Genomic DNA, 18,701 nt, shown 5'->3' with positions numbered 1-18,701 from the left:
AAGGACAAGGGAACAGAAGGAAGACTGACTGGAAGGAAGACAAGGAAACAGAGCAGCGTCCTGGCTCCAGGTGTTTGGACTCAGCGGAGGGTGTGGGTGCCCTGCGGTGGTGGGTGATCCTCCCTGGGGTGTGGGAGTTAAAGGGATCCCAGACCCAAGTCACCTCGTTCCTGCTCTGGGACTCTGAGCCCCGCTGACTTGAGAGGGAGAGAGATGTGGGACTCTCTTGGCCAAAGGAAGCATGACGGCCTGTGTGATAATTGAGGGATCTTAAATGTCTGTATGAATTTAGGCCACTTCTTATTCCTTCTTCAAATTTGTACTTAGAGTGGACCAGGGTGTCTTGTACCTCCTTAAGGAGTTGAACTCTTCTGAAAGAGTGGACAGAGTTTTTCCCATTGCCTGAGACTGAGTCTGAGCCTAGTTCCTCTAATTATTACAGTTTCTCAGGAGGCGACCGGAAGAGTGAAGGTGTTTAGCTTTTAGATAAGGGCGAGGGGACAAAGAGGAGGCCTGCCCAGAAGGATTTCTGGTGCGCAGGACCCTCCTGCGCAGGTTCTGCGCACTGTGGTTGCCATAGAAACGTGATGTCATTGTGGCGACAGTGACGACATTCTGAAGGAGACGGAGTTGCTTTCTTGAGAAAATACCTGGCCCGCCTTCAGGAGTGGTCAGCAGATGGTGTAGGTTCCTGGCGGTGGGGGCTGACCCTCCCTGGGCGGTGTGGGAAGACTAAGGTACCTCACACCCCAGTTGCCTAGTTCGCGCTCTGGGATTTGGTGCCCAGCTGCTGGAGGGAAGCGGGATGAGAGACATTCCTGGCCTCAGGCAGCGTGATGTCCTGCTACTTGTGCCCTAGACCTATTTTCCGTGAAAGGCGGGGTGCAGAAGGATAATACAGGGAATGGCTCTCTGAGCCCAGTTTGCCCTGGGTAAATCGGGAGCAAGAATGCTCAGCTACAGGATTGCTGGGACCTTTAGTGATAACACACATGTAAGCCCCATTGCTCTGTGGTTATTGTGGGATCACTAATGCTCACTTCAGTGCCTAGCATGGTTCCACGGATATAATTATTCCAATAAAGCATAGTAATTTCTGGATTCTGTATCTTCCTGGACAGCTCTCCATCTGGTGATTGAGCTCATATCAGGTGTCTGAAGAAGATAGTTTCTGAGGTTGTGGGTCATGATGGCTGCTGAAGCTTCTACTCCAGATCTGAAGGGTAGCAGTGCTCAGGAGACCCCAGATACTTCCATCCCTGGTAAGATATAATGCCTAGCTCAAGTTAGTTTGTAGATTTGAACAGTAGTATATGGTGGACTAGCACACACGAGGTTCACAGAATGGCCAGAAAGTAGAGAAGCTACTTTGATCTTATCCTTGAAGAGGTTTAGCAGGTAGAATTTGCCTTCAGCAGGTACCATACTTTGTAGTAGTCCCTGAGGCCCATCTTAGTGATACTTTTCTCTGTCAGAAAGTAATGAATAGTTCCCTAAGGTACACGCTGTTTAACACACATATGAATATATTTTCTGGCTATTATAATCAACAAATCTCATATATCTCTCATATGGGTGTGGAAATATGTAATTGATTACAAGGAAGCTCTTTCTAGCAATTTGAGATTGTAACATGAATGCTTCCCAAGTAGCTACAGTTTTAACTATTGTCTAATGATTATTTTTAAGTCAGAAATATTCTAAGTATTAGCTTAAAATGTCACTTTTAAGAATTTTAAAAACATTTAAATAATAATTACTGTGTATTTGTCCTGTCATAGTGAAACCCAGTAACATTTCAAATGACCAGGTGCTCTTAAGTACTACTATAATTATATTCCCAGAACATCACATTTTCAGAACATTCTCTCCTTACCATGCTCTATCCCCAGTAACCACTTAATATTTTGTTAACAGATTAGTTTTGATTTTTATACTTCCACATGAATGGAATCAGATTGCTTTTACTTTTTTGATCTGGATTATTTTATTCAGCTTATATATTTGTTTTAGTTTTTAAAATTATCTTAGCCATGAATATATGAATCAGCAGAAGCATTATTTCTGAATATGTGAGAAAGAATTTCTTGAGTATTCAGTATGTACTATCCACTAGAGGAAGACTTGTGTATGGGAAACAGGGAAACAGGGGATTACCAGTTCTTTTGTCAAACACCTAAATATCCATTTTATATACACTGAAGGAAAAGCACTTAATAGGTTTATATTCAAATTTAAGATAATAATAAATATTTTACAAATGAATAAAACAATTTGGAGTTATTAAACTCCCCCCCCCAAAAGGATACTATATGGAGGGAATAAATTTGTCTCCACCCTCTGAATTGATATGTTGAAGCCCTACTGCAGAGTTGGATATTATTTGTATGTATAAACTTTTTAAGAGATAATTAGGTTTACATGAGGTCATGAGGGTAGCCTTATAAGAACAGAGATGTGAAATATCTGTCACTCACTCAGCCATGTGAGGATGCCACAAGAAGACAGTATATGCAGACTAGGAAGAGGGCCTTTGCTAGATAAAAATACTGTGTCCACCTTGAACTCCAACTATCCAGCCTCCAGAACTATTAAAATAAATGTTTGTTCTTTAAAACAACCAGTTATGGTATTCTGTGATAGCAGCCCTGACTAAACCAAGGGATGATAACATAGTAATATTTTTCCCTATTGTAAAGCAAGCTTTTGGGCTTTGATAATGATAAAAACCAAACCACAGTAATGGCTTGGGTCCTAGGTATTTTTTTTGTACCTACATATTTAATGTCAATAATGAGAAAGAAAGTGAATAGGTAAATAGTAATCACACGAATATTTTTATTTCAGTAATTAAAAAGAGGTATTCCATATACACTAGTCTTCAGATATAATTTCTTCATTCTTATTTACTAACAATGTAAATTTCTATCCTACTTGCTGAAGAATTTAACAAATAGATCATTTTTTTATCCCAAGGTAATGGCATCCAGGAGAATCTTTTGCTAGCTACTGTAGACTCCTTTTCTCAGATTTTAAGGGGTGGTTAGAATTCACAAAATATATTTTACAGTGTGACTTTGTACCATTATACAAGTCTGAGTTTTCTGTCTCCAATGACTAACTGCATAACATGGTATATGGGTTTTTCATGTTCCCCTTAGAAAGCTAGCTCAACTCCAAGAGCCCCTAGGAGACATCCATCCTTGGGTCTCTGTGTACTGATGATACTTCTTTTTTTTTTTAAAAAAAAAAAAATTGTAGCTGTACATGGACAGAATGCCTTTATTTTATTTGAATATAGTGCTAAGGATCAAACCCAATGCCTTGCACATGCTAGGCCAGCTCTCTTCCGCTGAGCCCCAGCCCCAGCCCCTGATGATACTTCTTTGAGGTCATTTTTAAAGCCAATACAATACATACTTTGCTCCAACAACCTGGGAGGAATGCTCACAATTTCCTGTATTCCTGCCTAGATTCTCTCATTAGTATATTGTTTTGGGTTCCCTGAAGGGTGAAGGCATTTTGACTGAAGAGAGAGACAAGGGGACAGAAGGGAATGTTTGCATAGAAGGCTTTTTCCTAGAATAGGAACATTTGGTGCATTGTGGTTGCTACTGCGACAACATTCCAAAGGAGACACAACCAACTTGCTCTAATTGGAAAGCAGCCTACCACCTCTGGGTGTTTGGACTTAATGGAGGGTGTGGGTGCCCTTGTGGTGAGGGCTGAGCCTCTCTGGGGTGTGGGGAGATGAAGGGATCCCAGATGCAAGTTGTCTCATCCCTAATCTGGGACTCATAGCTTTGCTGACTTGAGAGGAGAGAGATGGGGGACCCTCTTGTCCTCAGACAGTGTGATGTCCTGCTCCGGGTGTCCTGGACCTACTTTCCATGTGAAGGGGTGCAGGTGGATAAGACAGGGAATTGCCCTCTGCAGCCAAGCTTCTCTGTAAAATGGGGGCAAGAATGCTCTGCAACAGAATTAATGGGTTCTTCAATGATGATACATGGGAGAATCCCATAGCTCTGTGCTTTTTGTGGGATCATAAATGCCTGTATCAGCCATGTGTGGTGGTGTATGCCTGTAATCCCAGTGGCTCAGGAGGCTGAGGTAGGAAGATGTCAGTTCAAAGCCAGCCTCAGCAAAAATGAGGCACTAAGCAACTCAGTGAGACCCTTTCTCTAAATAAAATACAAAATAGGCCTGGGGATGCAGCTCAATGATTGAATGCCCCTGAGTTCAATACCCAGTACCAAAAAATTTAAAAAAATAATAAATGTCTGTATCAATTTAGGCCCTTTTTATTCCTTTTCAATTTTATTTTTTTTAAATATTTTTTTAGTTGTCAAGGGACTTCATTTACTTATATGTGGTGTTGAGAATTGAACCCAGTGCCTAACACATGCTAGGCAAGTGCTCTACCACTGAGCCACAACCCCAGCCTTTAATTTTATTTTTATAAGATGATAAATGAAGAAAGAAGAAGAAAAAAGCCTAGGTGAAAAATTCATTTTCTGTTTTTTATGATCCCTACCCAAATGTACCAGTGCCATTGGTCATTGACCAGTGCTAGTGTGGTGCCTGGCAAATATTTACACCATAAAGCATAGTAATTCCTGAATTCTGGATAGCTCTTCATCTGGTAACTAAGCTCATATCAAGTGTCTCAAGAAGACAGTTTCTCTGGATGTGGGTCATGATGGCTGCAGAAGCAGTACTCAGGAAACCCCTGACACTTCCATGCTGGTAAAATATAATGCCTGGCTCAAGTAATTCTTAGATCAGGACCAGAGTACATGGTGGAAGAGTGTACATGAGGATCATAATTTAGTCTGAAAGTAGAGAGACTACTTTTATCTCATTATTAATATGTGGATTTTCCTTCTATCACCTCTGCACTTTGTAGTAACCATTGAGGCCTATCTAGAAAGTTTCTCTTAGTCTGAAAACAATGATTTGTCCTGCTTAAAGAAGGTTGATCTTTCATGAACTTGTAGTAAATATACATATATTTTCTCTGCATGGAGTATAATAAGCAGTGGCTCCCAAGTATCTCTTTAGATCAGTGTTGAAGTGGCAGTTGCTTAGAGAGTCTTCTTTAGCAATTTGAGATTTTAACATGGATTCTTCCCTTGTAACCACAGTTTTATTATAGAGTGAATTTTTTTTAAAGCCAGGAATTTTCCAAGTGCTATATCAATAAGTCACTTACAAGAATTTAAAATGTTAAAATGTTAATTAACCTATATATTTGCTTTCTTTTAGTGATAATCCAAAAGGTCCTTTATATTAACCAGATACTATTAAATATTATTAGTACTACATTCCCAGGACATCATATTTTTAGTTCTTTGTTCCCCACCCACCCTTCCCTTACCATGCCTGTTCCCAGGCATCCACTGATCTACTGTCAATAAATTAGTTTTTTTCCTATAGTTTTCTATATATGGAATCATACAGATTGTCTCTTGGGATGGATAGGAGAAGGTCTTGCTTGTTTCATTCAGCATAATTTTTAAATTTAATTTTATTGTTTGTATTATCATTTTAGACATAAATATATGAACAAATGACTAATTTCTGAACACTTAGGAAACTCTCAAGTACTTAATATATACTATCTGCTATAAGCAAACTTATGTTTGGGAAATATGAAGTTTACTAATTCTTTTGTGAGTCAACAAATATCCATTTAATATACTCCAAAGAAGAAAAAATTACATATTCACTTTCAGGTTTAAGACTTTATTTTTGTTTAAGCCCACCCAATGTATGGTATTCTGTTATAACAGCTATAACCTAAGCCAAGGGACAGTAGAAATATTAATATTTTTTTTCCATTTGTAAAGCAAGCTTTTCGGCTTTGAGGATGATAAAAAACCAAACCTTAGAGATGGGTTAGGTCCTAGACTTTTTGTTTCATACATACATATTTAACTCCAAACACAGATTTTGTTGAAAAGTAATAATCAAATGAATATTTTAAATTTCAGTAACTTGTTTTATAGTCATTTCATGTAATGTATCATTTTTTTTTTTTTTTGGCACTGTGAATTGACTCCAAGGGTACTTAACTTCTGAGCTACATCCCCATCCCTTTTTGCTTTTTATTTTTACACTTTTATTTTAATTAATTATTTATTTTTATGTGGTGCTGAGGATCAAACCCAGTGCCTCACATGTGCTAGGCAAGCATTCTACCACTGAGCTACAACCCAGCCCTTAGCTTTTTATTTTGAGATGATCATTGTAAGTTGCATAGGGCTTTGTTAAATTAGTGAGGCTTCCTTTGAACTAGGCAGTCTTCCTGCCTCAGCCTTCTGAGCTGCTGGTATGAAATGCATGTGCCATCACCCACAGGCAGGTAGCATGTCTTTAGATGTAGTATCTTGCATATGCATGAGCTAATAAATGTATAATCTTTTTTCCCTATTTACTGAAGATGTTAATAGATTGTTTTATACCAAAATAATGTTAGTAAAGTGCAGGAGAACATTTTACTTATATAGACTGGTGTTTTTCAAAATATTTTTACTAGAATTCACACAAAATATATTTTATATTTTAATTTAATACAAATATGCATATTTATAACTGAAACCAATGAACAATTCCTGACTACTTGTGCTACAGTATATATTTGTTCCATTCATCTTTAGCCTATGTTTAGTTTACTTTAAAATAATGAAAATGACCTAATAAATTGATTTTATAACTCACTAGTGGGTTGCCACTGGCTCTGTGAAGACACTTCTAAACTAATCTTCAAGATACAGCTCAAGTTCAGATACCACTAGTTGATGGACCCTGCCTTCCTCCATATACGTGGGTGACTGATAGTCTAGATATTCCTCCTCAGGGCCGCTATCAGCCATTTAAATGAAGGCATGCTTCTGTTAATAAACATTAACACCTACATTTTTGATCCCATAGCCATAATTTTCTAATCACAAATAACTCTTTTCAGCTTAAACCCTTCACAATGCTACAAGATTTACCCAGTCTTCTTTGACTTTGTTTTCATTCTTATCCCAGGGAGGGAAATTCTGCTCAGAGATTTCCCAGCCTGGCTGCCTACTATTGCCTCTTCCTTCTTTTTCACAAGTTTTTATGGAGATAAAATTTATATAATATAAAATTCACCCTTTTAACCATTTTAAATTGTGCAATTATGTGGGGTTTAGGATATAAACTGTGTTGTACAACCATTGCTACTATCTAATGTGTTAAGGAGTGTTTTATGGCAAAGAGTGTGGTCTTTATTTGGTGACTCCTCCAAGTGAGCTTGAGAATGTGTATTCAGCTGTCATTGGATGACGTATTCTGTAGTTGTCAATTATGTTCAGTTGAATTTAAATATCCTATAACTTGTTCCCTCATTCCTCTAATTAGTATGATTTCTCGTTTGATAGTTTGAAGGGTGAAAGTTTTTTCTCTTAGTGAAAAGCAAGAATATAAGGGAATAAACAGAGGCGTTACTCGTTTGGAAAACCAATATTCATATTTCAGTTGCCATAGTAACCTTCTTTCCATAGTGTGACCTTTATGCCTTTAATAGAGACAGACCTAGCATGATAGAAAGAATAGGGAATCGCCATCAAATAGCTCAGGAAGTGGAGAGGTCACAGTAATCACTGGTCTAGGTCCAGGTCCTTGTGACTTAAGGTGACCTCTGCAGCACAACCTTGTTAAAGCTGAGGGGAATGTCTCACTGGTGGTCTTAGATACTCCTCAGTGAGTAGCTGAGTCTCGGGCCATAATCAGGTCTTATAGGAGTGTGTGGAAAAGGATGGAGGGAGCCCAGCCTGATTGGAATGGAGTGGGGGCCTCCCAGGAGAATAGACAGGGCTCTGAGATAATGGATTAGACCCTCTGTGGTGTGTTGTTTTGTAAGTGAAAAGATAAGCGCATTGAGCCAAAGTAACCAAGTATCCTAGGAGGTGATATTTACATCCTTACTATCTAGACTATGGGAAACATGTATACCCCATTACCCCAGTGAGTGGGGTCTCTCTCATCGAGCGAGGAGGTCCACAGAACAGGGTAGAGGAGAGTGTGGCTGTGGAGTTGCTAATTAAAACCTCCAGAGTCTAAGCAGGAAGCAGGTCTGATTTTATTGCACAGTTACCATGTATATATTTTCAAGTAGTAGATAAGCAGATTACAGACAGCCACCAGCGCAATCCCTGCTAACTGTCCTTGCAGCGACCAATTGAGGAGTGGGCTGTGGAGCAAGCACAGGGACTGCAACACATGGCCTCACACCCAGGGCTGTGCCTACGGGATAAGCTCACACGCCTAGCACGAGGAGAGTCGGCCTGTCACTCAGACGCCCTTAACGTATGCCATGTATGCAGTACTCCATGCACTTGTCCCCACACCCCAGGATATCTCTCATTCATTTATTGGTTTACATACATATACATGGTTAATTGGTGCCCTATAATGTGGTGAATGCCTTCATGCCAATTTCCTCTGCCATTGCCTTTATAAATGACAAGGTTGGCTTTGAATTTGTGACCCCCATGCCTCAGTCTCCAAGTCCCTGAAATTACATATGATGGCCCCTGTGTTCAGCTTAATGTGGCATTTAAATGCCTTTGTTTTAGGTATATGTCTTGAAAAGCAATTCTTTTAAATTTTACTTCAATAGGTAATCTGAAAGTCGTTTACTTTTAATTATTATATCCATTTACATTTTTATGGAGATATATATATATATATATCAATATATTTGAAAAAAACAAAACAAAGCAATATATTTGGTCATTTGTGTTCAAATCTGTTCTATTGTTTATACATACATAAATACATTATAGAATTTCACTGTCTTTTTGTACGCCATCTATTTTATTTATTTTTTGGTGCCATGGATTGAACCCAGGCCTCATGCATTCTAAGCATGTGCTCCATCTAATCATACTATACCCTCTGATCCAGGTCATCTGTTTTATTTGCTCTCTGCTTTTATGTATACCTCTCACATGGGTATGGAAATATGTTGAATTTAAATATCCTATAACTTGTTCCCTTCTAGCAATTTGTAATTTTAATATGAATTCTTCTGGAGTAACTATGGTTTTATTTATTGTCTAATGGTTATTTTTAAGCCAGAAATGTTCCAAGAGTTAGCATAAAATGTCACTTTTATAAGAATTGAAAAGTTGTAAAATAACAATTACTTGTGTATTTGCCCTATTATAGGCAAATAGGGATACCCAGTTACATCTTTCAAATGATCAGATGCTTTTAAGTACTACTTTGATTATATTCATCCAACATCACATTTCCTGAACCTTCTCTCCTTGCTGTACTCTGTCTCCAGGAAACTACTTATCTTTTGTTAATAGTTTAGTTTTGATTTCTTATACATTTATTTAAATGGAATCAGATGGCATGCACTTTTTGATCTGGCTTTTTTATTGAGCTTACATATTTGTTTTAGCTTTCAAAATTATCATAGACATGAATATATGAAACAGCAACATTATTTATGGAGATTTGGGAATTACTTTCCAGAGTATTCAATACATACTATCTACTAGAGGAAAACTTGTGTATGGGAAACAGTTCTTTTGTGAAACATCTAAATATCCATTTTATATACACTAAAGGAAAAATTTTTAATAGATTCATCTACAAATTTAAGATTTTAATAAATATTTTGCAAATTAATATGCCAATTTAGAGTTATTAAACTTTCCCCAAAATAGGATACTACACAGACTGAATGAATTTATCCCTATCCCTGAATTGATATGTTGAAGCTCTACTGCCCAGTGTGATATTATTTGGATGTGTGACCTTTAAGAGGTAATTAGGTTTAGATGGGGTCATGAGGTTAGCTTTATAAGAATAGTGTTATCTCATTGTAGTTTACATTAACATTTCATTAGTTACTAATGATTGTTACTGTTTATATGCTTAATTGACACATGTATATCTTCTTTTGAAAATGTCATTTCAAATATTTGCCCATATATTTATTACAGTGTCTATTTCATTTACTTTAGAAAGATTTTCTATGGTCTAGAAATATCTTTATAAGATATACAAGTTGAAAACATTTTCTGCAGGTCAGTTGTTTCTCTTTTCATTTTTTCAACAGTGTCTTCGGAAGAGCAAACATTTTTTTAATTTGAGAAAGTTTAGTTTATCAATTTGTTCACTTATGGATTGTGTTTCTGATATCTCATTTATGATATCTTAGACAAAGAGCAAAAGGATTTTCTCCTGAGTCTTCTGCTAAAAGTTTTAGTTTTATATTTACATCTGTAATCCAGAGTTACCTTTATATGTGGTGCAATATATGGATTAGAGTTAACTTTTGTCAGGCAAATATCCAAAATTTCTAGCATTATTTTAAAAAAATTTTAGTTGCAGTTGGAAACAATACCTTTATTTTATTTATTTATTTTAATGTGGTGCTGAGGATCAAACATAGGGCCTTACACATGCTAGGTGAGCGCTCTACTGCTGAGCCACAACCCCACCCCTCCAGTATTATTTTTGAAAAGAGCATCCTTTATCAACTGAGGTGCCTTTGTATCTTTGTCAAATAGTTGTCCTTATACGTACATGAGGATGGGCTTCTGAATTCCTTTTTCTTTTCCTTTGATCTACTCTTCTGTATTGATGCCAAGAGCATACTGTCTTGATTGCTATTGGTTTATAGTAAGTCTTGAAATCAGGAGCATTTGTCCTCTTTTTTTTTCAAATGACCTTTGAATTTCCACATGAATTTTAGAATTAGTCTATCAATTTGTTTCAAATTCAGGGATAGAGTTTTTATTGAGTTTACATTGAATCTATAGAACAGATTGGGGATAATAGGCATCGTAACAGTCCTGAATCTTCTGGGTGTATGATAAATGTGCAATAATAACAAGGGACATTTATTCACCTTAAGAAGTGTTGTCCTGAAATACTCTCCTGCTTCAGGGGTAGCCCTTGGCAAGTTACTTTTGTTAGGCACACACAGACAGGACTCCTTCCATAGACAACTGATAAATATGCATTGCAGTCCTTGGCCTTTGTTAGTGCCCCAATATAGCACTGCTGGTTGGATAAATCTACCCAGTTCTGGGGATCATTGGTAGGAAGCTCAGGTGCAAGTAAACTAAGTCACATTCTCCAATGTCACCTTTATAGGAATAAAGTTCATATGATGATCTTAGTCTTTGGTCACATATCTCAGGTTTGAAGCATCAAATGTGTGTTTTTTTTTTTTGGGTGGTTTTTCACATTGAAGACTATCAGGGATAGAGATTAAGAATTCCTCAGGATCAACCTATGTATGGGTAACTTGACTAGGTTTCTGCATACTAAAGAACTATATCATTCTAGTCCTGCCTCCCTGAAATATCTTGAGATTCCCCAAATGACCTTTTTTAGGTGTTCCTAGATCATAGTTGAGTAATTATGGACTTCTCTTACTTTCTACCAGATGGCTAACTGCTTAGAATGGTATATTTTACATGCTCACCTACAGAGGGCTAGCTCATCTCCAAGAGCCCTAGAGCTATTCCCAGTTATCTTGTATGCTGGTACCACTCACCTAGTGTCACTTTTAAAGCAAACACAATTCCTGACAATAGAGACATGATTTGTATCACCAAATTGGGCAAAGTTCTCAAAATTGCCTAAGCCCAAGCCTAGTCCCTCTTATTAGTGTGCTTTCTCAGGTGGTTGCCTGAAGAGTGAAGGCATTTTTCCCCCTTAGTGAAAAGCAAGAAGACAAAAAGCCAAGAAGAAACGATTCCAGTTTGATGTAACAGGCTGACCTAGTGGTTGCCTTAGAAACCTGACTTCATTATGGTGACATTGACAGCATTCCAAGGAGACCAACTTGCTCTTGTTGGAGAGCAGAGCCCAGCCTCCACGTGTTTGGATTTAGCAGAGGGTGTGGGTACTCCATGGTGGGGGCTGAGCCTCCATGGGATGTTGGGAAATGAAGGGATCCCAGACCCAAGTCACCTTATTCCCGCTCCGGAACTTGGAGCCCTGCTGTTTTCTATATTTTGAATATGAACTTCTAATACTATGTTTAGTAGAAGTGGCAAAAATAGGCATTATTGTCTTGTTCCTGATGGAACAATGCTTTGATAATTGACAAAATAAATGAGAACCCATAGAATGATGCTAGGTTTGAGGTAATAGTTCAGTGACTGGGAGCCATTTTTATAAATACTTATAAGTAAAAGTTATACAAATTAGATAATTTCATAGTTTGTATGTGTTTTTTAAAAAAAGATTAATAGGACTGGGGTTGTAACTCAGTGGTAGAGTGCTAGCACATGTGAGGCACTGGGCTTGATCCTCAGCACTACATAAAAATAAATAAAATAAAGGTATTGTGTCCTATAACAAAAATATTTTTAAAAGATTAATAAAGTGACTATAGAATTCTCTCCAGCTGATGTTGTGTGTGTGTGTGTGTGTGTGTGTGTATGTGTATGTGTGTGTGTTACTGGTGATTAAATCTAGGGCCTTGCACATGAGCCTTTTACTACTGAACTACTTCCCCAGCCCTTTTAAAATTTTTATTTTATGTTGAGACAGAGTCTCCTCTTGTTATGTTGCCAAGTTGTCCTCAAATTTGGTGATCTTCTTGCTCAGCCTCCTTAAGAAATGGATTACGGTGCATGCCACAGAACCTGGCTCTAATTATCTTGATGTCCAAACATACTTGGAAAAACTAACCTTAGAAAAAAAGCACTACCCTTTCTCTACATGATGGATCAGTATACTATGGGGTTATCCTTGACTTACTAGTACCTAATGGCGAAATCCTGCATTTATCAAGAGATGATAAATGTCTTGGGATGCTTTGTTTATTCTTACAGCAGTTATGCCCAGAAAATTCACGTATATGTTAAAATAGTTCCATTTTCTGTTGACCATAAATCTACATCATGTTCATTGATTTATCTGTTCCTTCCTTCCTTCATTCCCTAGTTGAGGAGTCCATACAGTAGAGGGGTCCCTCAGACAGCAGAGGGGAAAACCCTCTGTTACCACATCCCATACAGGCTTCCCTGACCTTCTCTCACCTCCTCTCAGTCATCCCCTCTCCTAGACACTATGGAAACATCTTCACAGACCCCAATGTGGTGCCCCATCCTCTGTTACCTGTTCCTACCTGCCCTGGACTGCCTGGTGCCTGCTGCTGACAGCCAAGGTGCCCTAAGGCTGCCTTGCTGTTTTACTGTATGGATGCTCCAAAGCTTAAATTCTTACAGTTTTCTTTTACACCTACCAATTTTTCTGTCAAATAAAATTATTCTCTACTTAAGTTCATAAACTGCATCTTAAAGAAGGTACTGTATTTTTTGCTCATTACATAAACATCTTCAGACATTCTATATGTTGACATGTTGGTGACACCTCATGGCAGAATGCTGAACTGCAACTTGAACATGCAGACATGAAAAGTGAGAGGATGGGACTGTGGCCAATCTAACAGATTTTTCAAATCCTAGTGGAAAGGGGAACCCTATGGCTTCCAGACAGAAAGTTCATTCTCTTTCTATGCCCAAGCAAAAGGTGTACATGATGGAAAAATTACATTTACTTTAATGGAGCATGAATTGAGAGAAAGATCAATGAAACAGAATAGACTAATCAGATATAGGCATATTTAGAAATTTATAATGTGACCAAGGCAGCATTTAAAATCATTAGAGATATAATGGATGATTTAAGAAGTGGTAATGTAGTAGAGGATAGGAAAGGTATCAGAATACAACAGTTACTAATAGGGCATTATGTAAAATTGTGGATGTGTAACTGACGTGATTCTGCAATCTGCATTTGGGGTAAAAAGTGGGAGTTCATAACCCACTTGAATCTAATGTATGAAATATGATATGTCAAGAGCTTTGTAATGTTGTGAACAACCAATAAAAAAAAAGAAGTGGTAATGTGTTAGCTAGAAAATCATATAGCTAAAACAATAAAAAAGACCTTTTTGTTTCATTTTACAGATCCAAATAGTTTTGAATTAAATCTGAAAAATATATTTAATTATTAGGAGAAAATGTGGGTGAACTCCTGTATAATTGATGAGAGGAGGCAACGTTCCTTAATATGAGTCAAATCCAGGAGCAATAAGTACAAAGATTGATATGTTTGATGCCTTAAAAATTATAACTGGGGGCTGGGACTGTAGTTCAGTGGTAAAGCGCCTGCCTCGTACATGTGAAGGTATGAAGCACAGGGTTCGATCCTCAGCACCACATAAAAAATAAATAAATAAAGATATTAAAAAATTTATGACTGGGAGAGCTGGGGTTGTGGCTCAATGGTAGAGTGCTCACCTAGCACATGCAAAGCACTGGGTTCGATTCTAGTACCACATAAAAAGCAAATAAAACAAAGGTATTGTGTCCATCTACAACTAAAAAAAAATTTTTAAATAAAAAAATTATGACTGGGAAATGAACTTCACCAAATTATGTTATATGCATGTTTCAATATATCACAATGAGTCCCAACATTATGTACAATTATATTGCACCAATAAAATTTTAAAAGATATTAGCAATGACAAAACCTGCATAGCAAAGACATGACCACCTATTAAAATGACACTGAGGAAGACATCTTCAACAAAATGATGATATACTCTGTATAAATTCTTACCAATATAGAGGCATTAAAAAAGCAACAACCCTATCCAAGATATGTAAGAAATATAAACAGTCATTCACAGTGGGGCACTTCTTAATCTCAGCAATTTGGGAGGCTGAGGCATGAGAATTGCAAGTTCCAAGCCAGTCTGGGGAATATATTAAGACCCTGTCTCAAAATAAAAATTTAGAAAAAGGGTTGAGAATGCATCTTAGTGGTAGGATGCTTCCAGTTCCAATCCTCAGTACCGTAGGGGGTAGGGGAGGGGGTGAAGGGATCACATACACAACAATATATACCGTTAACTGAAAAAAAATATAACTTGTTTTTAAACAAAGGACCAGAGGCTTAAGCCTCTCAACTGTTATATTGGCAAAGATCCAATGTTTGCCAATATATACAGTTGGTGAGTCTGTGGAGAAACTTGTATTTTCATACCCCAATATGATATCAGATCTTAATCCTTAGAACCTTTAAATCCTAATTTATAATGATCTTGAAATTGGGAGATTATCTAGGTGGACCCTAAATGTAACTGGCAAGTGTCCTTGTAAGAGAGAAACAGAGGAAGGATTGACACAGATAAAAGAGGGAATAGTAATGGGATTAAGGTGCAGAGACTGGAGTGATACAGCCACAAGTAAAGGAAGGCCAGAAGTCGGTGAAGGCTTGAAGAGGCAAGGAGGCTTATTATCTCCAGAAGGAGGTCAGGTTCAAGTATACCAATCAAAAGGTGTACATGACATAAAAATTATTTTTATATTTACTTTATTGGAACATGAATTGAGAGAAAGATAAATGAAACAGAACAGACTACCCAGACATAGACATATTTAGAAATTTATAATGTGACTAAATCTGAGTGGAAAGAGGGCCATCCACAGACCAAAGGAATTATCTCCAGAAGGAGGACAACCCTGCCAACACTTGGATTTTGGCCCTGGAAAACTAATTTTGGACTTGTAGCATCCAAAACTGTGAGAAAATCTTTCTGTTTATAATGACCCAAAGCTTATGGTAATTTATTACATGAGCCATAGGAAACTAACATAATCATTATGATGAGAAATTTGATAAATCGTATCAATTTAACATATGCCCTTACACTATGACTCAGAAATATATATCCTGAAGATATGCTGGCACTGACACAAATAGATTTTAGATATTGCACTGGCACTGACACAAATAGATTTAGATATTTTAGATATTGCATTTTAGATTTTAGAGTGTTGCACTATTTGAATAGCAAAAGGATGAAAACTTAATTATTTTGCTCTAGCTTCCACATATGAGGCCTAAAGAGGAAACACTATCTTTATTGTTAGAAATGCACATATGTGAAATATGTCGTTTACATAAGATGGAGGAAAACAAAGAGCCGAGAAGAAACATTTCCATTTCCTTGAATCAGCCTGAACTCTCGGTTGCCATAGTAACCTGACGTCATCCTGGAGATTGTGATGGCTTTTTATTAGAGACTTCCATGACCTGCGGTAAGAGCCGGCAGCCTCACCTTCAGGTGTCTGGACTCATCTGAGGGTGTGGGCAGAGTTGTCCCCATTGTCTGAGTCTGAGCCTAGTTCCTCTAATTAGTGCACTTTCTCAGGTGGTGGCCTAAAGAGCGAAGGTGTTTTGATTTCATAGAAGACAAGGGGACAAAGAGGAGGCTTGCACAGAGGCATTTCTAGTGCAGAGGACCAAACTGCGCATCACAGTTGCCATAGAAACCTGATGTCATTATGGTGACTGATGATATTCTAAAGGAAACTGACTTGTTCTGGTTGTAGGGCAGAACTGAGCCTCCAGGTGTTGGATTTGGGGTAGGTTGTGGTTGTCATTTTTGGGAGTTGAACCCTCCTGGGATGTGGGAGTGCTCTGCTGATTCCAGATGGAGAGAGATGTGGATTCTCCTGGGCCCAAGGCAGCATGATATCCTGTTCCCGGGTGTCCTGGACCTACTTTCCATGTAAAGGCCAGAGGATAAGACAGGGAACAGCTCTCTGTGAGCCCAGCTTGTCCTCTGTAAAATGGGGTGGGAATGCTCACCCACAGGACTTTGGGGACCTTCAATGATAACACCTGCTTTCCTAATAGTGATTCCCATGTCTCTTAGATTGATGAAGAATATGTAGTTGGTTTGATGGTGGTCTTTACAATCTGAGATTGTAATATGACCATGCATTTTTTTCATGGTCACCGCGTTTTTGTCCGTTGGTACTGAACATTGAAGCCAGGAGTGCCTTGCTACTGAGCCACATTCCCCACCCTTTTTGTTTATTTATTTTTATTTTATTTTGAGATAGGGTTTCACTAAGTTGCTTAGGACCAGGCTAAGTTGTTCAGGCTGTCCTGGAACTTGGAATTCACCTGTCTGAGCCTCCCAAATGGACACTGAGACTGACTCAGTAATGACATTTTAAAAGAAGCCAGGAAATAATCAAGTGTTATTTAAAATGTCAAGTATGAGAACTTAGTATTTTCAAAAATAATACCATATATTTGCTCTATTATAATAATACCGAGCTATGGTCCTTAAAGTAACCAGGTAGACCTAAATATTATTCTTATTATTTCCCAGGACATAACATCTTAAGTTCTATAGTACCTAGCTTTCATACTAAACCTAATGCCCTGTCCCCAGGCAAGCCAAGCTCTTCTGTTGCTATAGATTAGGTTTCATGTTCCAGAAATCTATTTAAATGGAATTATGAATGTGTTTTTGATTTTTATTTGGTTTCTTAAACTCATCCTGTTTATTTTTAGATTTACCCATCTTCTTGTGTTTATTGATGGTTCATTCTTATTTATTTATTTATTTATTTATTTATTTATTTATTTATTTTTACAGTGCTGGGGATTGAACTCAGGACCTAATACTTGTTAGGCAAGTGCTCCAACCCTGAGCTATTCTTCCAATATGATTCATTCTTTTTAATTGCCAAATAGTATTCCAGTATTTGGATATACTACAGTCTGTTTTATACATTTACCTGTTGTTGGATATTTTGGTTATTTCCAATTTGGGGCATTTGTAAATAAAGCCACTGTCAGCACTTTTGAATAAGTAATTTCATGGAAATATGATTTTTACCCCTAGGGCAAATGTTTAGGAGTACATGAATGGATCATATTGTGATATAAGATTAGCATGGTAAGAAACTGCCAAACTGACTGCCGTGGTTATACCCTTTTGCACTGCCAGCAGCAATGTGTGAGAGGTGTATCCTCCACAATCTTGTCAGTGATTGGTATGGTCAGTCTTTTTAATTTTGGCCATCCTCCTGGGAAGGTACTTGTATCCCATTGTAATTTTTCTCCTATTTTGGCTAATGATTAATGATGTTGAGCATTTTTTCATACTTGACATTCATATGTTTTCTTTAGCAGAGTTCATATATTTTGCCTGTCTCTCTTGTTGTGGGATGGAACTGGGAAGAGGGTTGTGCAGCCTTCAGTTGAATGAGTGGGAACAGGCAGGTTGTCACCACCAGATCCCATGTTTCATGTGCTTTCCCATCCTCATATGTTCCTCTACGTCCCATGTGCTTTATTTCCCTTTACTCTCCCTTCTAGAGTATAACATCAGAGAAGGGTGGGAATGCTGTACTCCAGAACAAGGGGCTCTTGGAGAAGAACCAAGTTTGCTATGGAATCTGCTGGAGAGGTTACTGGAACAAGAGTGAAGAGGTCATAGGTACACAAAGGTATGTCACTTCCCTTCCACCAAACTTGTGTGTTCAACAGGATAACAATTCCCAACATTCTCAAACATCAGAAATACTCTGAAGTTGGGCTGTAGTTAGAAACTATAGTCGCTTGTTAGAAAGCAGCCAGAGGTCTCAGGTGGAGAGAGAAACCAGGGCACTGCCCAATAATTTCATTAACAGGGACACTCCAGATGTTCCAGAACATTTCATGGTAGGCACTAAATTAATGACACTTAAGATGGGCATGGTCGTGGACGCATATAATCACAGCTGCTTAGGAGTCTGAAGCAGGGGTATCAAGTTGAAGGCTAAATGGGCACCTTAGTGAGATACTTGTCTCAAAATAAAAATAAAGAGCCC

The 18,701-nt window shown here is 37.9% G+C and overlaps 1 long non-coding RNA gene across 1 annotated transcript; it reads left to right on the top strand.

Moving 5' to 3' along the window:
- The first annotated feature begins 620 nt into the window (after positions 1-620).
- LOC308639915 lies at positions 621-18,310 on the top strand. The gene is made up of 3 exons (XR_014020130.1): positions 621-683; positions 1,122-1,262; positions 18,208-18,310. It is a non-coding gene; the product is annotated as an uncharacterized lncRNA (long non-coding RNA).
- Positions 18,311-18,701: the final 391 nt, after the last annotated feature.

Source organism: Spermophilus citellus (genome assembly GCF_964194105.1).
Source record: "Spermophilus citellus genome assembly, chromosome: X".
Lineage (NCBI taxonomy): Eukaryota > Metazoa > Chordata > Mammalia > Rodentia > Sciuridae > Spermophilus > Spermophilus citellus.
This window is presented reverse-complemented; position numbering and strand designations above follow the sequence as displayed.